Source organism: Mixophyes fleayi, chromosome 4, assembly GCF_038048845.1.
Source record: "Mixophyes fleayi isolate aMixFle1 chromosome 4, aMixFle1.hap1, whole genome shotgun sequence".
Lineage (NCBI taxonomy): Eukaryota > Metazoa > Chordata > Amphibia > Anura > Limnodynastidae > Mixophyes > Mixophyes fleayi.
In genome coordinates this window covers 75415738-75440095 of record NC_134405.1, presented here as the reverse complement: position 1 = coordinate 75440095, position 24358 = coordinate 75415738, and positions in this window count along the sequence as shown.

Genomic DNA, 24358 nt, shown 5'->3' with positions numbered 1-24358 from the left:
GCTTAAAAAAAATAATGAATACATTGTGTTAAGTTATTGTTGTTGTTGCATTTTGTTATTAAAAATGTTTATTTTGTTAGAAAAGCTTGTGTGCGTGTTTGATTTCAGTTTTAAAAATGGGTATAAAGATTATTTTAAGTAAAGCAGTGGTTTAAAAGGTGATGGGGAACAGACTGGGCATGGTCTCTCAATCATAGGGACAAACCTTGTATTAGTGCCTGGCTTAGTGGCAAAGTATGCCAATTTTAGTAACAACAAGCACCTATTCGTGGACACCAGGGCAATGGGCATGTTGACACTTTGGGATTCACAGAGACCAGTGGTGGACAAAGTAGCATAAGGACACATATTTTAATGTAGATTACAACCACCACTACACAACTAACACTGCACTATACAACACTTGCCTTTGAACACATTGCCGTTTTAAATTTTGCTGACAAAGTTGCAGAATATCGTCGAGTTGCTGAAACCGGAGCATTATACATTTAAGCCCTGATGTCATTAAGCTGCATATGTGACGATCCGTGTCTTGTTGACTTACGACGGTCATATCTGACAGGTTTTATGCAGTTTAGCATGAACGCCCGCTGCGCTCGGCATGCGCGCTATTAAAGTAATGCTATCGTTTTTCAAATAAGCATTGTCTAAGCGATTGTGTTGTGTTTCCAAAGAACAAAGTAATTTATTTTAGCAGATGCAAAATTTAACAGTTCAATACATAATCATAATATAGTACAGCCAATACCAAAAAGATACATACATACCGCGCCCGCATGCGCTCGCTACTCTGCACTCCACTGGTACCAGCATACAGTACTTCACTCCAGAATACTGTGGTCAGAGACGACTGACTTGGTACCAGCTAGAGCTGTATTATATACACTCAGTGATACAGTGAGAACAATGCAGATGGTGTGGCTTGCTTCTATTGGTCCAGGTATCAGGAAGGTCCAGTGTGCTGCAGGTCATAGGCCAGTTCAAACCAAAATATCCAAAGGTGGGAGTCATCTCTCCAGGGGTTGTGCTCTGACTTTCCCGCCAAGACTCCAGTTTCAACTAGTCTATTAGCATTTTACAGTTGGTATCACTCTGATCATTTGTTCCCTAACATCAATAACTAGAGCATGGAAGGTGCGATCTCTTCTGCGAATGAACCGGACAACTGCTGATGAATAGGGGATTAAAATGATACTAAACATGACACATTTCCTGCAACCTGAACCTTAAATAACACTAGAGTGTACATATAATCATAATATATAAACTAATAATAAACTAAATACTATCTGCTCATAAATCACTGTGGAATGGAACCAATATGAATATGAAATATATAAATAAATAAATGTTAGAGTGCAAGAGTGCATGTGTATTTTACAGTGCGATCATGCTATGCCACGTGTTACGTGGCATACTGATCGCAATCGCACAGCAAAACAATAATAACCAATATACTTTCGTTCATCCAATTATACGACTTCGATAGAGCCTTCATAACTCTGGCCTTATGGGTGGAAATACATACAGCTTCAGCATCTACCTAAATACACAAATGGCAATATGACACATATGAAGTGACACTCCTCTATACTCCTACGGTCTCTGAATAGTTAGATTAATGTGTTCATTTTACTGATGTTGTTACTCAGCTGATGGCTTATACTACTAATGGCTGATGGCATCTCTACAAACGCCAGACGTGGTCTCCCATGTCTGATGCATTTTAGAAATTCATGAACTATCTCCAAGAAGCTGCAGTTTTATAATAAATTATAAATGCTGAAAGGAACAGGCATTTTTCGCTGTAGACAAATCGTGTATTAATGCTGTCACCTTAATTTGACACACTTCATGTGTTATGAACTTTTCAAATGAACAGTAACTAAAAAGTTATACATGCTGGTATCTATTTTTGACACTTTAATTTGGTCACAAGAGAAGACACAGGCAGAAAATCAGTTAAGCAAACCTGTCTTCAGAACGATTCAGAATATAAATTTTTGAGACCTTATGTAATTTAAGATTTGAGTCAGTGTCTCAGAAACACCTCTCACAGAAAAACATTCATGAACACTTTTAAACTACAGCAAAAAAAAACACCAGCATACCTAAAGTAAAAGATTTTCTGTTTCATTGTTTGCATTGATCAGCTATTAGCAACGTTTGTAAACATATTTATAATTTTTTCGTAGACTATACAGAGGCAAAGTTATTTAATTTAAGCAATTTCCTTTGGGGGGAAAACTTTTTAAACTTATTTCAGTCGTTTGTTAGCGTCTAATTTTTTATGTGCTGATGTGCTGCTCATTTATGAGAACTGCAGATGCACATACCTGCAGTGGTCATGAAAAAACTAAACGTTACCTTTCTCTATATATTATGGGATAGATATAGAGTTAGTGCATATTTTGCCCGGGTCCAGATGTTACAGCCAATCAAACCATGTTAAACTACAAGTAGTGCAGCTGCAAACACTTTTTTGCCTGTACGGCAAATACTGCATGCTTGTGCATGCTACACACACATGCTAACCAGCGTTATTATCATACTGCATTTTAGAGCCCTCCCCTCCATTACTAAGTCAGGCTGTTACATTCCCTGCCTTGTAGCATAAAATTTATTTTTTTAGGTTTCAATTTTGCAGCCAGGAGAGCAATTGCACCTAACTCTAAATTATACTTGCCAACTCTCCCGGAATGTCCGTGAAAGACTCCCGAAATTCGGGTCAGTCTCACGGACTCCCGGGAAAGCTGAAGATTCTCCAGCATCTGGCCAATCGGCCAACTTCAATAAAATTAGAGCTGGAATGTACGGGCGGAGGGGGCGTGGCTTCGTTATTCATATCATTTTGCCCCCCCCCCCCCAGTGATGTAATGCTTGTTTGGGGTCTTTTTACACTGCAAAAAGACCAAAAACAGGCATTACGACACCAGGGCGGGGCCAAAATGACGCAATTCGTGAAGCCCCGCCCCCTCCACTCATACACCCCTCCTGCCCTCCAGGATCTCCCGGACCCGGCCAACATAAGGTTGGCAAGTATGCTCTAAATCTATCCCATGTGTGAAAACTTCAATATCTAAATGTAGTTGTAAAATTATACTTCTTATTAGTGTTGTAATTCAAAGGTGTTAATATTTTGTAGCTCATTTCTTCCCCCTGGAAATGACCTTTTAGAGGCCTATTCTGCTTCCTTGAAGGAACTCAGGTTATGGTTTGATCTTAGCAATCAGTAACCTCCTGTGTTAGATTGTAGGGTTTAATTCTAAACTCTCTGATATTGTTAGAGCTTCTTAAGGCATACCTTCCCAACAATGTAAATGTGTACATCAGGAAATTTGTCAACAAAAGGGGGTTTTGGTAAGGCCGTGGCATAAACCACACTTGCCCACTCTTCCGAAATATCTAGGAGACTCACGTATTCTGGGTAGGTAATTCTCCGGCATCTTGCCCACTTCCTACTAAATGGGTAGGAGAGGAACCTCCATGAAACAATTAGCTGTGAAACGCGTCATTTTGGCCCTGTTCCCTAGGGGGAAAGTTCCTGATTTTGGTGAAAAGGTCCTGATTTTCAGAGCAAAAAGGAAAAGGGTGTGGCTCCACATGAAAATGGATTTGACATGGGTTATGGCTTTGGCATGTAAGAGACATGGGGCTAGATTTACTAAGCTGCGTGTTTGAAAAAGTGGGGATGTTGCCTATAGCAACCAATCAGATTCTAGCTGTCATTTTGTAGAAGGTACTAAATAAATGAAAGCTAGAATCTGATTGGTTGCTATAGGCAACATCCCCACTTTTTCAAACCCGCAGCTTAGTAAATCTAGCCCATGGTGTGAATTTAAGATTTTCAGTGGAAAGAGTGGATCCTGGGTAGTATATCTGAACCTTAGAGGTACATTCTGGCTCTTGAGGATGTAGTCAATAGGAAATAGTGTGTCTTGCCAGCTACAGGCAGATAAATATTGTGCTCTGAAAACCTGCGCTGTGTCTCCCTTGAACTATTGTAGTTTTTCTACAGAGGCAAAAAGGACCACCTATGCCCACCGACATAATAATTCTCTTCAGTAAAGTAAAACTTCTGAGATAGAGACACTATTTTACGACTATGCAGAACAGTATATTTAAAAAAGAATCCTGCACAACATATTCCCTTACGTTAAACTGTATGTTGCCAGCCTCATCATTGCACTGAAGTACCCTATGGCCAGATACATGGCATTCATTTCTTAAATTGGGTTGGTTTTATACTAACACAATTTATTAAATAGGGCAGGATAGCAGTAGCGCACGCAGGGGGGATTTCTGGGTCTCCAGAAACCCCTCCCCACCGCTAACGTAGTGCGCCACATAGCGGCACTGTACTATACAGCAGCCGCGGCGCTGTCAAAGCAGCATCCGCGGTGGTACTGTATTGTATACAGCACCACCGCGGACGCTTCCTTGAAAGCGCCACAGCTGCTGTATAGTACAGAGCTGCCGAAACGGAGCAGCAGTTCTCTGGGGTTTTTGGTTTATTTTCGTTTTTTATTTCCGGTGGGGGGTGAGAAACCCCCCCTAACAATCCTGCGTGCACCCCTGGATAGATTCCACTTTAAAGGTTTTGGAAGTAACTTTACAAGAAGAAATAAATTGAAATGATTGGAGTTTATTACTGGGATTTTCTAAGAAAAACTTGCAATTTTCTTCTACCTGTGCGATATCAGCATATTATTCATCATTCTCCCACACAGACTATTAAAGTTTTTTTAAACCATTTGATTTTGCAGTCTAAAAATGTTAATTTTAAGGGGCTTTATGGTGCTGTTGGAGGTTGCACGCCCACTTTGCTAAAATGCCCAGCAATCTACCAGAAAGACACTATATTAAAAATGATTTTGATGGCTGCAAAATGCAGATTTTCCTGTCAATGTCTGTGACTTTGATGAGCACAGGAGGCCTGGACTTTGCATAGGGCACATGAATACTGTGTGATTGCCATAGCATGCCTCTCACTCAATTCTCAATTAAAATTACACATGCACTGTGTGCAACCTAATCACCACAGTTCCTCAGCTGATTGGTGCTATACTCTTAAATGTCCGGGTTGCTTGGAATAAGAATTACTCTGTACTGTGAGTGCAACTGGACCAGCAACATCTCAAAAATTCCTGCCATAAATGTATGTGTCTTAATAATAATAATGATGATGATGATAATGATGACAATGACAACAAGGATTATGATGATTTATATGTTTAAAATTACAGGTTCTTCATAGGGCTGCCATGTGTCAGTATTCCAGGACAGTCCTAATTTTTGACATTGCAAATCTTCTTCTTGGATGCTTAATTTCTAAGGATTAAGATTCTCAATGCCACTGGGCACATGTTATTTTAGAGGCTGTAGTGAAAGAGTTGGCAACTACTGGTGCCTAGAATATCCTATGGTCAATTAAGAGGTAGATTAAGGGGTTGGCACAGCAGCAACTTCCTATGGATGCAAGTTGATTACTTTAGGCATCTTCAACTCAAGGCTAGCTAGGAATAATTGCAGCAATTCATTAACTCTGTGATTGGTTGCCTTTTAGGGAGGGGCAATTCTGCTTCCAAATTTACTTTATAAAAGCAGCCAGCAGCCAGCTTTGTTCTAACCAACCCAAAGTCTGATTACTATGCCTAGAGAGCGACCTAATACTGTGAGTTCAGTGGTCATTTAATGAAGTATTACTTCACATTTTATGAACAAACAATTGATCTGTGTAACCTTCTACTAGATGAAAGATGTTTTTTTACCGAACTTTACTTCTTTTGTAAAAGGCAGACTGACTTCTGTGCACACCCTTTGTAAGTCCCAACACCTCACCCCTAATTGTCTCTCATCAGACCTTGCTATAAACCAATTTTAGTGTAACATCATGCATAGATAGAGATAAATTGCTGTACTCAGGATCTTCGAATTTCAACCAATTTATATATATATACATATATATATTATACATTATATATACTAGGTGCACTGCTATATCTGTATGTAACCCGGTTTGCAGCTGATTCCTCTCTTAGAAGACTGTAGCAAACCATTCCCTTTGTTATATATCCCTCCTCTAGTATCACTAAGTAAGATGGTGTGGACTTCGTGAGGAGCGCATCTCTGGGAAAGAGGACTTCTGCAATCTTTTTGTCCACCTGACATTTTAAGGCAGAAGGCAAAGGAAGATTCTATTGCCTTTGTAAATGTTCTCACAATCACGCATACTAGTGCAACTTATCCTCACACCATCTGAGAACCCTGTTCTGAAACAACCTGTCCACTCTCTCTTTCCTCTCATATTTTCTTATTTTTGTAAAAGGACGCTTATGAGCCCTTTCTAATGGTGGCTGTACTGCGATAGTGGGATAGGTTTTCTGGCATTCAGGACAAGCCCTACAAAACCTTTTTACGGCTACCTAGTTTTCAGGGCAGTAATACTTACGTAGAACTGGTTCCCTCATTTTACCTTCTCCTAAGTGTCTGTCACTCACCTGAGTGTGTGCAGCTTCTAACACTAAGAATATGTGGACTTGTGGAACTACCAATTGTTCTACCTTCTTCTTCATCCCAGCAACAACTCAAAACAATACTTTATTATTGACCAAATAAGATGGCATACAGCCTACAAAGTTGACAGGCCTTGCAATATTTCCAATATTACTGGACAACTTGAAGACTTGCTGTAAAGTCACATCCTTTCTCACGGTCATGTGCAAAGTCTGGCACACTCAACAGGTCTGCATAATCAGACCAGCCAATACCCTCATCAACAGACAAGAGGAGCACTTCCGTGATGTCACCAGCTAATGCTGATTTCGACTGTCTAGGTGTCACGAGTCACAGTGACTGAAGGCCATTTGCTGATATTTGCGCTGCTAGGCTAGGAGGCGCGGAATCTAAACATGCCCCGGGTCTTCACCAGGAACCCCAGGGAGTTTGGAGTTTGCTACAAGGGACGTGCAGGTCATAGCCCTCCAAGTTAGCTATCAGCAGAGTGGATGGTGAACAGATGTGATCGTGCAGGCAGAGGTCAAACCGCACTGCCAAACGTGGTATCAAAGGGTAAAGCAAAGCGGAATCAGTAAGCCAAAGGTCAGATACAGTGAGAGCAATCAGGCCGAAAGGATATCCAGAAGCAGAACCAGGGATAGCCGGATCGGTACATAGGGGGTCAGTCGGAGAACAGGGAAACATGCTGGAGCATAGGAAGACCTAGATACTCTGGCATCTACCTAATGTTAGAGGCAAGTTTAAATAGTGGAGCCCTATCCCTGATTGGTGGCAGTGGATGCGGAGGCCCAAACAGCTGAACGCCGACAAGAAGTGCAGAGACACGTCCCATTGCTAGGTAACGGAGACATGAACAGACACACATGCGCACGGCAATCCTGAGGAGAGAGGACGGTGTCCAGCTGCCTAGCAACGGACAGCACTGCCGGCAGAGGAAGGTGTCCGTCCCTGGCACCAATGGTGAGTGCGGGGGCGGCGCCTGACACTAGGCTTCCATGAAAGACTAGCCGTAACCCCCAGGTAGATTTCCAGTTTAGTTGCTCCTAAAGATCGGGGTCCAGACGTTGTTGTGCTTTTTCTGCTTCTGTAAGACCAGGCTTCTGACCGGTGAATCAGTTGCCAGCATTTCCACCCAGATTTGCTCACCGAGGACCTCTTTAATTAGTAGAAAGTCTCACGCCAGAACATCCACGGTTTGGCCCATGAGTCTTATGGCCAAAAGGGTCCTTTTTAATCTCCAGGTTACCCCATGTGTGCAGCGCATTTTAAATATTGGCAACCACAAGAGTGGTTCCAGCCAGAGCAGAGCTAGAAAACCAGTATAAAGTCACTCCCATGACTTCCCGGACAACCTTGTTGTTCACCTGCACAGTCACTTTACTTAAAGTGGGTCCATTGTCTATGGAACTCTGGAAACAGCAACTTCGAAAGGTTAGCCCAGCTTGGGCAAGTGAAAAGTTCAGGGGTTACCGGGTTCTAGTACACTTGGCTTTAAAGTGACCCAACTCTCCATATTTTAAGCACCTCTGGTCAGACACAATTGCAGCAGGACATAAAGCATCTCCGAATGATCAGCGCTATGAGGCACTGCTGACCAAACAGCGCTGTGGGACACCTCAGGCTTATCAGTGCTCAAAGACACCTCCTTGGGTACTGGGACGTCAGGTTTACACAATTAGATGCTCTGATCCATAGTGTAAACTAGGTCCTTAAGAGAAAAAGTATTTTCTTTGTGGGGCAATTGTTCAAGCTTTTCACACTCTACAGCCAGATGAAGACTCTCTAATTTGCACTCCACAAGTTCCTTTACAGACGAGTGAAGAGCTTTAAAGAGAGAAGAAAAGTAAGAGCAAAAAACAATTTATGTATTCATTGTCAAATAATTTATTTTGCTCGCTCTCTGAGGTTTCCCAGAGCCAACTGTAATTTGAACTACTCTCCTATCTATATAGGCCATGTCTGTCTTCTACTCTTGTCAGACTCTATCTCTTTTTCTCTTACTCTGTCTTTAATTGTTGCTTGTTTCATTTCTGCAACATGATCTAATAAATGTACAGAAGCATCCCTCTCCAGTAGAGCTTGCAACCCATACACCACACACAAATATTCCAGTGTCAATATCGCCATCATCATGATTTTTTATTAGTCTGGCACCACAAATTCCACAGGGACGGACAGTCACAATACAAATACATTGTAAATGAAATTAAGCATAGTAACAAAACATGTGGAATAAATACAAGTAAGAGTTGCACAGGTACATGGACACTCACTAAATAAAATTGCAGCATAAAACATAACAGGTAGTATTCAGACTGGGGCATACATGAGCAGACTTGAGACATATGGTAGTGAAGGCCCTGCTCAAAAGAGGGAGGGGGCAGGAGGAGATTGTAGGAGCAATGTGATGGCAGGTGGACAAAGCAAGGGAGTAATTGAGGGTGATCTAGAATTTGTCAAGAGTGAAGAGGTGGGTTTTGAATTGATGAAGTGCTTGAAAGATTACAGGTTGGGGGAGAGTGTGGTCAAACAAGGGAGAGAGTTTCATAGATAAGGAGCATCATGGATGGTCTTGATGACAGGAATGAGAAAAGATAATAAGAAGAGAAGAGAGGTGTAGGACAGAGGTGAGGCAGAGAGGTGGAGTTGGGGTTTATCTAGTCAAAAAATTCAGAAATATATGAAGGGGAAGCATTGATGAGGGCTATGTAGGTGAAAGTAAGCAGCTTGAAATTAATTCTTAAGAGGATGGGTAATTAGTGAAAAGATTTACAGAGAGGTGCAGCAGATTAGGAGTGGCAGGAGAGGTAGATAAGCCTTGTTGCTGCATTTTGGACAGACTGTAGAGGGGAAATGCGGGAGAAAGGAGGTTGCAGTAGTCCAAGCAGGAGACAATATGAAAATGGACCAGAGATTTGGTTATTTCCTGCGTGAGAAAGATGTGAATTTTTGCCTCTGCAAAGGAGGAGTAGACAGGACTGTAAGAGGGACTGATGATGACAAAGGGGGAGTGGGCTTCAGGAACAGGGAAAAGTGAGTTGTTTATAAGAGGTAGTGACACTGGAAGGGAGAAGATAATGAGCTCATATTTTGACTTATTAAATTTGAGGTATATTTGGGCATCCAGGGGGAGATGGCAAATAGGCAATTAGATATGCAGGATAAGAAAGGAGAGAGGTTGGGTAAGTGAGTTAGATTTGGGTGTCATCTGCATAGAAGTGGTAGTGCAGGCTGAAGGAGTGTATGAGTTATCCAAGAGAGCAGGTATAGATATAGAAGAGCAAGGGGCAGAGAACAGAGCCTTGACAGACCTCGATGGAGGTAGGAAGAGGAGGGGAGCAGTCAGTAGTAAAAACACAGAAAATGCAATTAAAGAGATAGGAAGCAAACAAGGAGAGGGCAGTACTGCAAAGGCCAAGGAAGCAGAGAGGAGACATAACCCTTTGACTTTGCTAACAGTAGATCATTGGTCACTTTAGTGAGAGCAGTTTCAGTGGACTGAAGAGAGAGGAAACCAGAGGGTTGAGGAGAGAGTGGGCAGAGAGAAAGGTGGGTCAGTTGGTTGTAGATAAGTCACTCAAAGATCTTGGTGAGCAGTAAAATGGGGCCATAGTTGGAAAGGGAGGTAGGTCAGGAAAAGTTTTCTGGAGTAAAGGGGAGATAAAAGCATGTTTGAAGGAAGAGGGATACCCTGGTGTAGAGAAACAGGATGAAGAGTTCAGCTAGGTGACAGCATGCATTAAGGAAAATCAAGTTTAGGGGCTAGATTTACTAACAGGCATGTTTGTAAACCTGCCGACTTTTGGCGGGTTTGGCGGCGGTTTAGCCATCGCCGGATTTACTAACGCTAAGCCCGCCGTCCAAACGACCAGAAATGATGTTTTCAAACCCGCCTCTGTATAAAGCGCCATGACGGTTTCAACAATGTTCAACATACAAACAACCGGATTTACTATTAGGGGGTTTATAAAGCCGCCAGAAAACTGCCATGCAAAAGACCAAAATGAAAGCGCTGCTTGTGAGCGGCGAGATAGTTCAAACAGTGTGCTGTTTCAGGTATGTGGTCAATCAGAACAGAAGGGAAAGGGCCATTTCATGTACAAAGTTAGCTCCTTTGGGATTGTATATGTTAAAAGGCCAGTGTCTTGTAATTGCAGTGTTTTATTGGTTTCTTTTTCTCTTGTGTTTTCCCACCATGCAATTTATTTACTGATTTCCACATTTGTTGTTTTATATTTTAATATTGCAACAAATCCCTTAACAGAGTGTAAAAGCAAATCTAAATTTACTAAATAAAGAATGGGTTTCTGGCTTATGACTCCTCTGCTGCCTCCTCACACATCTGCACAGCACAAATTCAATGAGGCACATACCCACTAGTAGAGGTGTGTTATAGCGTACCTTTGTACTCTAGCAAACCAGGTTCAGGTTACTAGAATAATCTGGTGGGGTGGCTATGTATGCACCTGTAAAGGGGTCTGATATTATCCTGGCTGGCTGTTTGATACATAATCCAGCATTACATCAACTTACCCCACCGATTATTGCAGTAGACAGTGAACAAGTAGGGGTCCGTGTCACATCTGGTGATGTGCAGAGCACACGGGGTGGAGGCACAATACAGACCGTCTCATTACAATCAGCTTTACTTTACATGTAAGTGCATACTATGAGAAACATGTATTGATCTAAAATGTGTTGGATGTGAGTTTTATTAAATTTTTTAGCCCAAATGTTAACTTTTAAACAGAGGATAGTGTGTATTCATCATGCAGTAAATGTGAACGTCCCTAGAAAGTTACAGGCACATGTCAATGTGTAAGTGAAATGAGTGCATTTTTCCCCAAGGCAGTATACTCTTGTTTAATTTGATGAAAAGAAAGACTGAGAGCATTGAAATTAAACAGCATTTATTACAGTTTAACACAATAAAGGTTATTTGCCAATGCATACATATGCAAGAAAAAGCATTTGAACAAATTACAAAAAACAAACACTAGCGGCGCCTTTTTGCAGGCACATCACCACCTCGGAAGCCACTCTCTCCTCTCCCTCGGCCACCCCTGGTGCGAGCACCTCTCCTTGGAGGAGTACTCTGGGCTGAAGAAAATGGTGCCGGCAAGCGGGCAATAAGTTCCTGCTGTAGATGCCCTGCCAGCCGGGTCAGGTTCGCATTCCCCTCGCAAACGGACGAATGTAATGCCTCCACAGCCCCAGTCATTTGGGCCATCTGCACATTGGTTTGTTCCCAGGCATTAGCCAGACGGTTGATTGCAGCAGGTTTCTGGCTATTTGTGCGGTGTATCCGCCTCAACTGGGCCGCAATTTGGGACATGTGGCGAGTTTGGCTTTGCATAAATATTGTTTGCTGCTGCTGGAAAGCGCCAATAGACAGCGCCATTTCTCTGGCTGGGTCCATACTTGGAGGTGTAGGTTGCTGGTGTTCTGGTTGTTCAGCAGGGCCATGTGAAACATCCTGGAGGCCAGACACAGGGGCATCCACTGTTTCCAGTGTGATGATGGTTTGATCATCTGGCTCAGGGGACATTTGCAGGGACTCCGGGTGAGGTGCCTGGTATGAAGACGGCCCTGTGTATGAAAAATGACGGTAAGTATATAGGATATAATATGTGTGTATATTGCATTCTGAACACTGGATAGGAAAGAATAATCTTTAGCAACTACAGATTGTTTCACAATGTTTGCATTCCTGATTGCTTGTCCTATGCTACCTGCTTCAGGATGCACTTATTATCCTTTTAATACCCATTATCATTTGGACTATGTATGGTTGAGGGGGTTAAATAAGCAATGTGTTTTTAACCTACAAATATGAAAATTTAGTCATCCAAATGACGCTAGACCGTGATTTGGGGTAAACTAATACTATTTTATTACTCCCTCTGTGTAGTACATGCTGGGGTATTGTGACTAAACTGCGTGCTTTAAAAAGTGGAGATGTTGCCTATAGCAACCAATCAGATTTTAGCTGTCATTTTGTGTGATGCAATAAATAAAGTAAAGGTATATTCAGAATGGTTGCTATAGGCAGCATGTCAGTTTAGTAAATGTAGCCCTAAGTTCACATTGCAAACCAAAAAAAAACATTGATAGCAACATTTGCACAGAAAATCAATTAACGCCATTATTTCTCTCCTAAACAGAAATCACGCACCTGCTTGCTCGTCTGTGCCCGAATTTCTCACTGAAGGTGGAGGTGTAGGTCTCGGACTGGGACTGTACTGCAGTCCTGGCGAATCTGGATGTATTTGAAAAAGCATACAATGTATTTGCAGCAAAAAACAATTTCAAAATATACAGTTTAGTTCAAAAATGTGTTTGCAAATAAAAAACAGTTTTTTTTAAACAAAAAAAAAACCTTTACAAACTACTACAGTAAAAAATACACTTGAAAAAGAAAAAAGTTACTTTTAAAAAGCACAAAGCATTTCAAAAAAGAAAAAAGCATTTTTCAAAAAGAAAAAAACCTTTTAAATACTGTTAGAGTAAAATATGCAAATAACTCACCAACTGCTTGGCCAAAAGAGGGCGAATCCGTGTCTTGGAAGTTTATCCCCTCGACAATCTCTGCCGGCATTATCTGGCGCAGCTCCTCCTCGTACGTTGTGTACTCAGTACGAAGAGGGGGGCCACCACCCGTGCCCCTGGTTGCCCTCTTTTCCTGGGCCATCTTCTCTTTCAGCCTCCTTTTAATTAGGGATGTGCACCGGCGACTTTTGAGGTCTCGTGTTTTGTGTTTTGGATCCGGATTTTCGTTATTTTTGAGGTTCGGATTTGTCTCGCAAAACACTTGACGAAAGGTCTCGGTTCGGATTTAAGGTATTGGATTCGGATTTTTTTTGAAAAAAACATAAAAAGTTTAAAAATCAAGTTTTTGGGCTTATTTTCACTCCTAGGCTATTATTAACCTCAATAACATTCAATAACAAGCATTTCCACTAATTTACAGTGTATTCTGAACACCTCACAATATAGTTATTAGTCCAAAACGTTGCAACAAGGTATCTTTCTGGACTGCGTAGAGGAGTGGGTCACCACAATATATATTAAAAACCCTGAACTTTTATGATTCGCACCAATAATTGTACCTGGACTGCGTAGAGGAGTGGGTCACCACAATATATTAAAAACCCTGAACTTTTATGAATCGCACCAATAAATGTACCTGGACTGCGTAGAGGAGTGGGTCACCACAATATATATAATAAGAAAACCATCAACTGGTTTGATTCGCACCAATAAATGTACCTGGACTGCGTAGAGGAGTGGGTCACCACAATATATTAAAAACCCTGAACTTTTATGAATCGCACCAATAAATGTACCTGGACTGCGTAGAGGAGTGGGTCACCACAATATATATAATAAGAAAACCATCAACTTGTTTGATTCGCACCAATAAATGTACCTGGACTGCGTAGAGGAGTGGGTCACCACAATATCTTAAAAACCCTGAACTTTTATGAATCGCACCAATAAATGTACCTGGACTGCGTAGAGGAGTGGGTCACCACAATATATATAATAAGAAAACCATCAACTTGTTTGATTCGCACCAATAAATGTACCTGGACTGCGTAGAGGAGTGGGTCACCACAATATATATAATAAGAAAACCATCAACTTGTTTGATTCGCACCAATAAATGTACCTGGACTGCGTAGAGGAGTGGGCACTGGGCACCACAATAAAATATATAAAAAACCTTCAACAGGTCTGCATTACACTACACATACGGCTGCTCCTCCATCCTCTCCATCATATACATGTTGGAGTTTTAGCGTGTGACAACCTCTTGTTTTTGATAATGTCAGTGCATTTTGAATATTTTTCAATTTGCCCCACACCACTGAATGTACTTTATCTATGATACGCATCTATCTATCTTGACTGCGTAGTGTGGTGGCCCCGGTACACAATTTGGTACCGGGGCCACAATAAAATAAATACACCCTCCACGTGTCAGAATTCCACCAAACAAGTATCTGGACTGCGTAGTGGGGTGGCCCCGGTACCCAACTTGATACCGGGGCCACAATAAAATAAATACACCCTCCACGTGTCAGAATTCCACCAAACAAGTATCTGGACTGCGTAGTGGGGTGGCCCCGGTACCCAACTTGATACCGGGGCCACAATAAAATAAATACACCCTCCACGTGTCAGAATTCCACCAAACAAGTATCTGGACTGCGTAGTGGGGTGGCCCCGGTACCCAACTTGATACCGGGGCCACAATAAAATAAATACACCCTCCACGTGTCAGAATTCCACCAAACAAGTATCTGGACTGCGTAGTGGGGTGGCCCCGGTACCCAACTTGATACCGGGGCCACAATACCTCCTCCAAACATGCTACAGACAATTCGTCATTGACAGACCCCAGACAGACAGGGTCGTAGTGTTATTGTTTGACTTTGTAAACCCAAAAAAATGTCCCTGTTGCACTTGCACATAGTCGTGCAATCAAGACTGACTTTTTCATTTAAAGGCACGATCTTTCAAGTGTAGTGTTTGTAAGTCTAAGTCATATTATACTTTTGGTAAAATTGGTTTTTTTGGTTCCTCTTTATGGTAATTAATTAGTAATAGAATTAAAGTAGGAAATAGAATTAAATAGAATTAAAGTAGGAAATAGAGTGGTATAGAGTTGTAGTGTGGTATAGATAGAGTGGTCCACACAATATAATAATAAAACCCTCAACTGGTCTGAATTGCACCAAACAAGTATCTTGACTGCGTAGTGTGGTGGCCCCGGTACACAATTTGGTACCGAGGCCACAATATAATTAAAAAACCCTCCACGTGTCGGAATTCCACCAAACAAGTATCTGGACTGCATAGTGGGGTGGCCCCGGTACCCAATTTGATACCGGGGCCACAATACCTCCTCAAAACATGCTCCAGACAATTCGTCATTGACAGACCCCAGACAGACAGGGTCGTAGTGTTACTGTTTGACTTTGTAAACCCAAAAAAATGTCCCTGTTGCACTTGCACATAGTCGTGCAATCAAGACTGACTTTTTCATTTAAAGGCACGATCTTTCAAGTGTCAGAAAGAGAGAGAAGACACAGGAGAGGAGAGTTGTAGCTGGGGACCTGGGGTGGAAGCTCCCAGGCTCCCCCAGCATTGCCTGGAAGTCTGAGCGTGGTGACTGAGCCAGGGCAAGGAATGTGTGCCCTGGATGAGGGGGAGAACTCCATGCCACTATAGTGAACCCAAGAGAGAGGGGGACACTGCACATGGAAGAGGCCCTGGAGTGAGGGCTGCTACAAGAGGCATGGTAGCTGTAGTGTCAGATCCTGAGGCTGAGAGTACACAGAGTGACGTGTCAGAGCACAGGAGACATTATCCCCGCAGAGGAGGGATGAGCTGCAGTTGAGAGGTCTGCTGTTGAAATAGGACATGCACACTTTAACAAACCAATCATTTCAGCGACAGGGCCTACCAAACAACTTTGACTGAAATGATTGGTTTGTTTGGGCCCCCACACCAAAAAAGCTATTCATCTCTCCCTGTACAGACTAAACAGGCTCTACTGAGGCAAGATGTCGTCCTCATCCTCAACCTCTGATTCCTCTCGCCCTACAGTGTCTACTTCCTCCTCATCACACATTATCAATTCGTCCCCGCTGGACTCCACAACCACAGGTCCCTCTGTAGTATCTGGAGGGCAGTGCTGTACTTCATTGAGGAATTGATTATTCATTTTTATAAACATCATTTTTTCAACGTTGTGAGGAAGCAACCTCCTTCGCCGCTCACTGACCAGGTTCCCCGCTGCACTAAAAACTCTTTCCGAGTACACACTGGAGGGGGGACAACTCAGTTAAAAAATAGAGCCAGTTTGTACAGGGGCTTCCAAACTGCCTTTTGGAGTTCTACCACGTCACTACCTCTAGTTAATTTAGATTGCAAGGCTTGTAAATATAAATACTTTGAAGATAAAAAAAAGCAGGCTGCACAGACTGTGGAGCTAGAAAGTGAAATTAAATGGACCACGTTACTTTGGTGGCTATCTATGCCCCCCCCCCCCCCCCGCCCTACACTTGTAGTTGAATATAAATAAAGCAGCCTGCATAGACTGTAGAACTAGCAATTCAAATATACAAAGAAATGGACAAAGGCAGTTTGGTATCTGTCTGCATCAGATCCCCTCTCCACTAGGAGTAAAACAGAAAACTTTTCAGCCGTTATATAATCTAGAATATAAATAGAAAATGAGAAATGCAATTTGGTATCTGTCTGCATCATAATCATCAACATCCTCCTCAGCGCCAGCTACATCAATATCCTCCTCCCAGTGCACAACATTCACACCTTCATTAGCCAAATCTGTAACTGGACTGTGGGTGATCCTTCCAGCATATGCAGAGGGCGTGCTGCAAATGCTGGATGGAGTCACCTCTTCCTGTACAGTGATGGGAAGGTCAGGGTTCACAACCAACAACACCCTTGGACTCGCCTTGGGGATTTGTGATGTCATCTGTTTAGAAGGCAGAGTTCTTTGCTGTTTTGTTGTTGTTGCTGACAGCATAACTCTCTTAAATTTTTTGTAGGGGGGGGGAGGAGGGCTTTGATCCTTGGGTGAAGTTGGACCACTAGTCATGAACACGGGACAGGGCCTAAGCCGTTCCTTGCCACTACTTGTCGTAATTGGCATATTGCCAACTTTACGTTTCTCCTCAGATGATTTTAATTTTCTTTTTTTGCTGTTTTTTGAGAACTTGGGCTTTTTGGATTTTACATGCCCTGTACTAGGAGATTGGGCATCGGGCTTGCCAGACGACGTTGATGGCATTTCATCGTCTATGTCATGACTAGTGGCAGCAGCTTCAGCATTAGGAGGAAGTGGGTCTTGATCTTTCCCTACTTTATCCTCCAAATTTTTGCTCTCCATTATATGTAGCACAAGATACTGCAGAATGTGTGAACTTGGTAATATTGCAGTACCAATGGACTTATAATGCTGGATTGGTTTTGCAAATTTGGTTATAATTATTATATATTTTTTTTTTTTTTTAATTTTTTATTTTTTTTTACTTTTTTTTTATTTTTTACAAACTTGGGAATAATGGGGAAATAACTATGCCCTTAGAAGCACAGAGCACAGGACACAGCACCACTGGACTGAACAGGACACGGCACAGGACCCAGCAGCACTACGGAACTCAGCAGGACAGAGCACAGGACACAGCACCACTGGACTGATACTGCAGAATGTGTAAACTTTGTAATATTGCAGTACCACTGGACTTTTACTGCTGAATGTGTGAACTTGGTAATATTGCAGTACCAATGGGCTTATACTGCAGGATTGGTTGTGAAAATTTTGTGGTAATTAAAAAATATTAAAGTAGTTTTTGGTATTTTATAAAAAAAACTTTTTTTTATTTTTTTAAACACAGGGGAATATTGGGGAAATAACTATGCCCTTAGAAGCACAGAGCACAGGACACAGCACCACTGGACTGAACAGGACACAGCACAGGACCCAGCAGCACCACTGACCTCAGAAGGACAGAGCACAGCACACAGCACCACTGGACTGATACTGCAGAACACAGCACAGCACAGCACAGCACTAAACAGCACAGCACTAAACAGCACAGAACTAAACAGCACAGAGGACCACCTAACACACCCTCCCTCTACCCTGATCAATGCCCGAGTGAAGATGGCGGCGACTAGCGGGGAATTTATAGGATCCGAGTATCGCGAGATCCGACAACGGGATTATGAGTCAGAGCCTCAGTTTCACTTTTGAATTTGGCGCCAATACCCGGATCTGTCTCGGATCCGACTCGGATCCGCAACGTTCGGGTGGGCTCGGATTTCAGAAATCCGAGCGCGCTCATCCTTACTTTTAATATCAGAAAACCGCTTGCGGCAGTGCGCCACTGTCCTCTTTAGTGGGCCCACCGCATTCACGGCATCACAGACACGCCCCCACAATTGGTGACGCCGCCTTAGAGGAGTCCGGGCTGCCAGGTTGCCTAGGATGACCTCATAACAGGGAACGATATTGTGCACCAGCACACAATTCTCATCATGTGAGAAACGCACATTCCTCCCTGTCTTGGTATTCCTGCCCTTTCCTGTCTCCTCAAACTCTCCCTCTCCCTCCTCTGACCCCTCAACCTCCATCTCCCTCTCCTCAGCCTGTTCTCTCCTCCTATCTCTGGACATTTTCACAAAGAGAAACACAAAACACAGAAAGACTTACAAACACAAAGGACAAACTAGACTAACTACAGACACACTCTCAACACAGTCACACACAAGTAACACAGACAAAGGACAAGTCACATGCAAAAAATACAAGACAGAAAAGAAATGAGAAAATAAATGTACAAAACAGAAAAATACCACAGGACTACTCACACTTCAATCAGATATCGCTCCACCAATCCACCAAACTCCAACTCTCACAAACCACTATCCTCCAAACTCCTCTCACAAAACTCCTCAAACCCCTATCAAAGAAAAAGTGTCAGGCCAGTGGTTTATATAGGGCTTGTGATGTCAAATCTCCTGACTTTGAAAATAGCCAATAGTAACAGGCCAGGAGACAGGTGTAATTTTCCAAAAAACCGCCTTTACACGAAAGCGCCATCATTTCAAGCAAAAGCACCATGTTCTATTCAAAGCCGCCGGCGGCTTTGAGCATTACATCCCGCTGTTACATCGCCGGCGGCTTTAAATTGTAGATGAAATGCGCCCATTAGTAAATCTGGCTGTTTGCAATGCAAACCCGCCGGAAAACCGCCGCGATGCATGGCGGCTTCAAGCCTGATAGTAAATGAAGCCCCAGGAGTTAGGATGGATCAGGCTCGAGCGGGCAGGTTGAGGGAGAGCAGGAGAGAAGAGTGAGGATATAGTAAGATGCCAATTAACAATACAGTAAGATGCCAGGTGAAAAAAACAAGTAACCAACAGGAATCCTACAAAAACACAAATAGAACATACAACTTCCACACAGATAGCACCCTTTTGGAATGAAACTCTAGCTTTGCAAGATGACTACTGTTCCACTGTATGTCCTGACTCCTGACAGTCAGTTTATTTGTCTTGTTACTTTCCGTATTATTTTAATAAAAATATACATACTTTGAAATTATACTCCATAAAAAAAAGGGACAGAATCTCACATCCTACATAAAATGGCTCCTAAATGGTAAACATAATGTTAAAATGGTTGCATAAAACTGAAAGTCAGTCAAAGTCTATCTATGGCAACGTACACTATTATGACATTACTAAGAGAAAAAATCAACATTTTTTGAGAGATTTGAATAGCAAGACGGAAAAATAAAAATACATTAACTTTATTGCTGAAAAAAGGGTTTTGTTGCTACAAATCCTTCATATAAAATTGCAAGTCTGCAGAAATAGTTTCCTGCAAATGTAATTTTACAAGTATTTTTTTCCTCAACGATAACAGCGTTATAATTACTTACGTCCCTGTCAGCCTTTCGAGTCTCCAGTGCCTGTAATAAGCTAACTTCTCTCTCTGGATTACATAACACATCCTCAGGGGTTCTCCACCAATTCAATCAGCAAAAAAAGGATTTGATTGTATTTATACGTCTAGTTCTATTTTTTTTTAAATAAAATAGAAACTATCTGCGCTAGCACAAAGCAATAACAAATTCCTTCTGTATCTGGAGGGGGATGTTATACCACACTTTTTAGCAATAAGATGCATTGCCACAATATATTTTAGCGTGAATATTGACAGACTTTCAATGTACATTTGAATTGAGACCACAGGCAAAAAACCCCCATAAACATTCAGAAAAATGGCTGGTTAATGAAAAAAATCTTCATTTTACCCATAGTGTTTGGATTAAAATAATAAGATTGATTTTTCCAGAAAAACTGATAACATTATTGGGTAATTTACAAATACAGACAAATACTCTGGTACAAAATTATTTTATTTTATTTTAATCATCTAGGTCTGTTTGTTTAGGAGTCTTGCACAGATTAATGCAAAATGTGGGTTGAGCAATTACTTCCCAGGGGTCAAGCCCAGAGAACTTGTGGCTCTTCAGGTGTTGTGAAACTACAAGCCCCATCATGCTTTGCAAGTAGTTTCACAACACCTGGAGAGCCACAGGTTGGCCAGGCCTGCCAAAGATGATGCTTCATGAAATGATTACTGTAGGACTGGTGACATTTGCTCATGTGCTTGGTGAGTGAGACACCAGACAGGTTACGAGCAGTTCATACAGAAATAGTAACTCTGAGTAAAAGTTTTTTGTTACTGTGTCCACGTGGGCATTTTTTCTGGGGATATTGACCAGAGTTGCCTACTCTCCCGGAATGTCCGGGAGACTCCCAAATTTTTAGGAGTTCTCACGGACTCCCAAGAGTGCAAAAATCCAGATTTTGGCGTTGTTGAAGATGGCGGGGGCAGGGCTAAACGCGTCATCGTGGCCCCGTTCCCTGCTGCGATTGGCTAAAATTGCCTGAGATTGACAGGGGCGGAGCCTAGTGGTGCCCCGCAATTGGCCACACATCCCTCGACGGACCCTCTCCCGGAAAGCTGCCTGCAAAATTAGGCAAGTATGATATTGACATTTCACTGTAATACACACAGATGAGATTAAAAGCAAGGTACAGAGTGGACTTGTAGATGGGCAGGACAGGCAAGGTTTCAGGACAGACAGTAGATATCCTAAACACACTTTTGGTTAAGCTCCAGTCGTTTTGTAGCCCGCTACTCAGAATGTCCCACCAAATTCGGGACTGTTGGGAGACATGAAGGCTATACAGAGCTGCCATCTTGAGAGAGACAGGAAAACTAACATCAAATCAAACTCTACATGCAGTACAGATGTGAATGGCTATGGAATTCCCTTACACCAAGATTGTCACTACCCTGCAAATCCAGTCTCATTAATTTGGCCAGACGCACGCTCTGTGCCAATAGTCATTACCTTTCTAAGGATTGAAAACAATTGTTCTGCTCACTGAGAAATACCTATGTTTATAATTGTTTTTCTAACTTAAACTAAGCTTATTTATTATAGATGCCCGTAATATAAGGATACATCCAGTCTGCATTTTTCAGTTTTTCACATTCCTAAACTGCCACCCATTCTCATGCCTCTGAGCATTATTCTTATTTTTAGAACATGCCATGCTCAGGTAAGGACAATGGGTTCCTTATTTCTATGCTTCTGGACATGGTGTGAAGTTGTAAACCACCTATGGCACTTTTAAACAAACAAAAAATACAGTGATTTAGATGTGCCAAAATTGAAAAATATGTTACTTTCTGAATAGAAAAGCAAGTTTAACATCCTCTATATCAGCTGTTTATTGTTTTATATTTTTTATTGCATGTAATTAATGACAAGACTGCTGCTTCTGGTACCACCCTAAGATTTTATTTGTGCATATGCTAAAATTATTTACAAAATTACATATACTATTTGTGTTCACAACCAAAGTCTATTGTTAAGGTATGGATGCTGAAAAGTCTGGTAGATTGAACCTGCACATGCACACTAAAGGGAATTAAACAGTAGGTGGTCTACCTATAACACAGACCACTCACTATAGTAGCTCTAAACTATTAAAGAGTACAGCACCTAGGATAGATAGCCCACATAAAATTTCTGTAGTATTGTCCATTGATAAAACCCTCCATACTGCATTAAAAAGACAAGAGTTATGTTTATATATAGGGAGCAGGGCCGTAACTAGGGCTGTGCGACAGGGGCGACCGCCCAGGGCGCAACACTGAAGGGGGGCACAATTTAGGAATATTTTAGGTTCATTTGGTTAAAATTGAGGGCTAGGGGGGCGGCACCTGTCTTTCTCGCCCCAGGCGCTAGAATTCTAAGTTGATTTCCAGATGGGAGTCTATTATTGCCAAAGAGTAAGGGATCATGAATAAGCTGCCAGAAGTACTAAGGGAGTCAGGTCCAGCCCAGAGGAACAGAGACCACGAGGTATATTTACTAAACTATGGGTTTTAGAAAAGTGGAGATGTTTCCTATAGCAACCAATTAGATTCTAGTTATCATTTATTTTGTTCATTCTACAAAATGAAACATAGAATCTGATTGGTTGCTATAGGCAATATCTCCACTTTTTCAAACCCGCAGTTTAGTAAATATACCCCCAAGATTGTTTAAGTTATTTGCAGCATACCTCCTCCCCTTTCCTCTTTCCATTGTTCCAGGTTCCACCTGCTGCTCTTGTTAATACTGCTCCTAGAGTTCCATCTATAGACAGGAGTCAATGGAGATAAATCCAGGCCTTTGATCTGCTTTTTAAAGAACCCTCCAAGATTCCAGTGTCTGTCACGCATGAGTAAGTTGCCTTTTACTGCAAAGCACCATGCATGGGGCTAATTGCCAATACCACAGTCTATTTGAGCCAGAGGCTTGGCCTTGAACTGCCTTACACTGCTGGGACTCATCCTTAGAATCTTTCAGTGTTTATTACCCAAAGGACTACTCCTCCCCTATTACATTGCACTTATCAACACTTATTCTTGTTCAAGGGACATAATTCCTTTGTATTAGTAAACTACAAATTCTTTCATGTGCTAGGTATACTACCCACATCGTTTTCTTCCTTCTTATACTAGTCATTATCAGGAATAGTACACTCACCATAATTGTCTTCTGCATCATCTTTACTAATAAGATATTATTATTATTATTATCATTTATTTGTTAGGCGCCACAAGGTTTCCGCAGCGCCGCACATAGTACAAACAGTAGACTATACAGGGTATAACAGTACAGAACAATAAACAAAAGTATCAATACTTCAGAAACTCCAGGCAGGCAGATGCAATAGACACGGAGCAGAAGAACGGGTAAGGAGACAGGAGGGAAGAGGGCCCTGCTCAAGCGAGCTTACATCCTAAGGGAGGGTTAAACAAACCAGGCACAAGAGGAGCCAGTTGAGGGAATGGGAGAGAGGGGAGAATGAGTGGAGGAGATGGGGGTTAAGTGGATGGTTGGTAGGCTTTGAGAAAGAGGTGAGTTTTGAGTGCACGTTTGAAGGAGCACAGAGTAGGAGAGAGGCGGATGGAGTGAGGGAGGTCATTCCAGTGAAGGGGGGCTGCACGGGAAAAGTCCTGGATTCTGGAATGGGAAGAGGTGATCAGAGTGGAGGAGAGGCGGCGGTCATTGGCCGAGCGCAGGGAGCGGGTGGGAGTATGAATGGAGAGGAGGTTAGAGATATAAGGGGCAGTAGAGTGGGAGAGAGCCTTGTAAGTTGTGGTGAGGAGTTTGAAAAGAATTCTGTAGGGGAAGGGGAGCCAGTGTAGGGCAAAGCAGAGAGGGGAGGCAGAGGAGGAGCGGCGTGAGAGGTAGATGAGTCTTGCGGCCGCATTGAGTATAGAGCGGAGGGGGAATAGACGTTAGTGGGGGAGGCCGGTGAGGAGGAGGTTGCAGTAATCCAGGCGGGAGATGATGAGTGTGTGTATGATGGTTTTGGTGGCCTCCAAATGTGCCTTTATTCTCCATTGCTATTGCCTTCTTCATCTTATACTAATTCAGGGCGGTAGATAAGTCCAGAATGTACACTCAGCAAATATTAATTTCCCAATTAATTCTTGTCACCTGTACTTTGCTATATACATTGCAGAGTGTGTATCCATATATTTTAGAATGATGCATGTTTTAAGCTCATCTTAGCCCATTGTTTTTGCAAAGATGTAACTTTTGACATGATATTAATACCTAGCCTCATTCTAGTTACCTAAAATTCATTCCTGCTTACAGCAGAGTGTTATTTAAGGGTACAACCATTGCGTATCTACTTCCAAACTTTTTCTATTGTT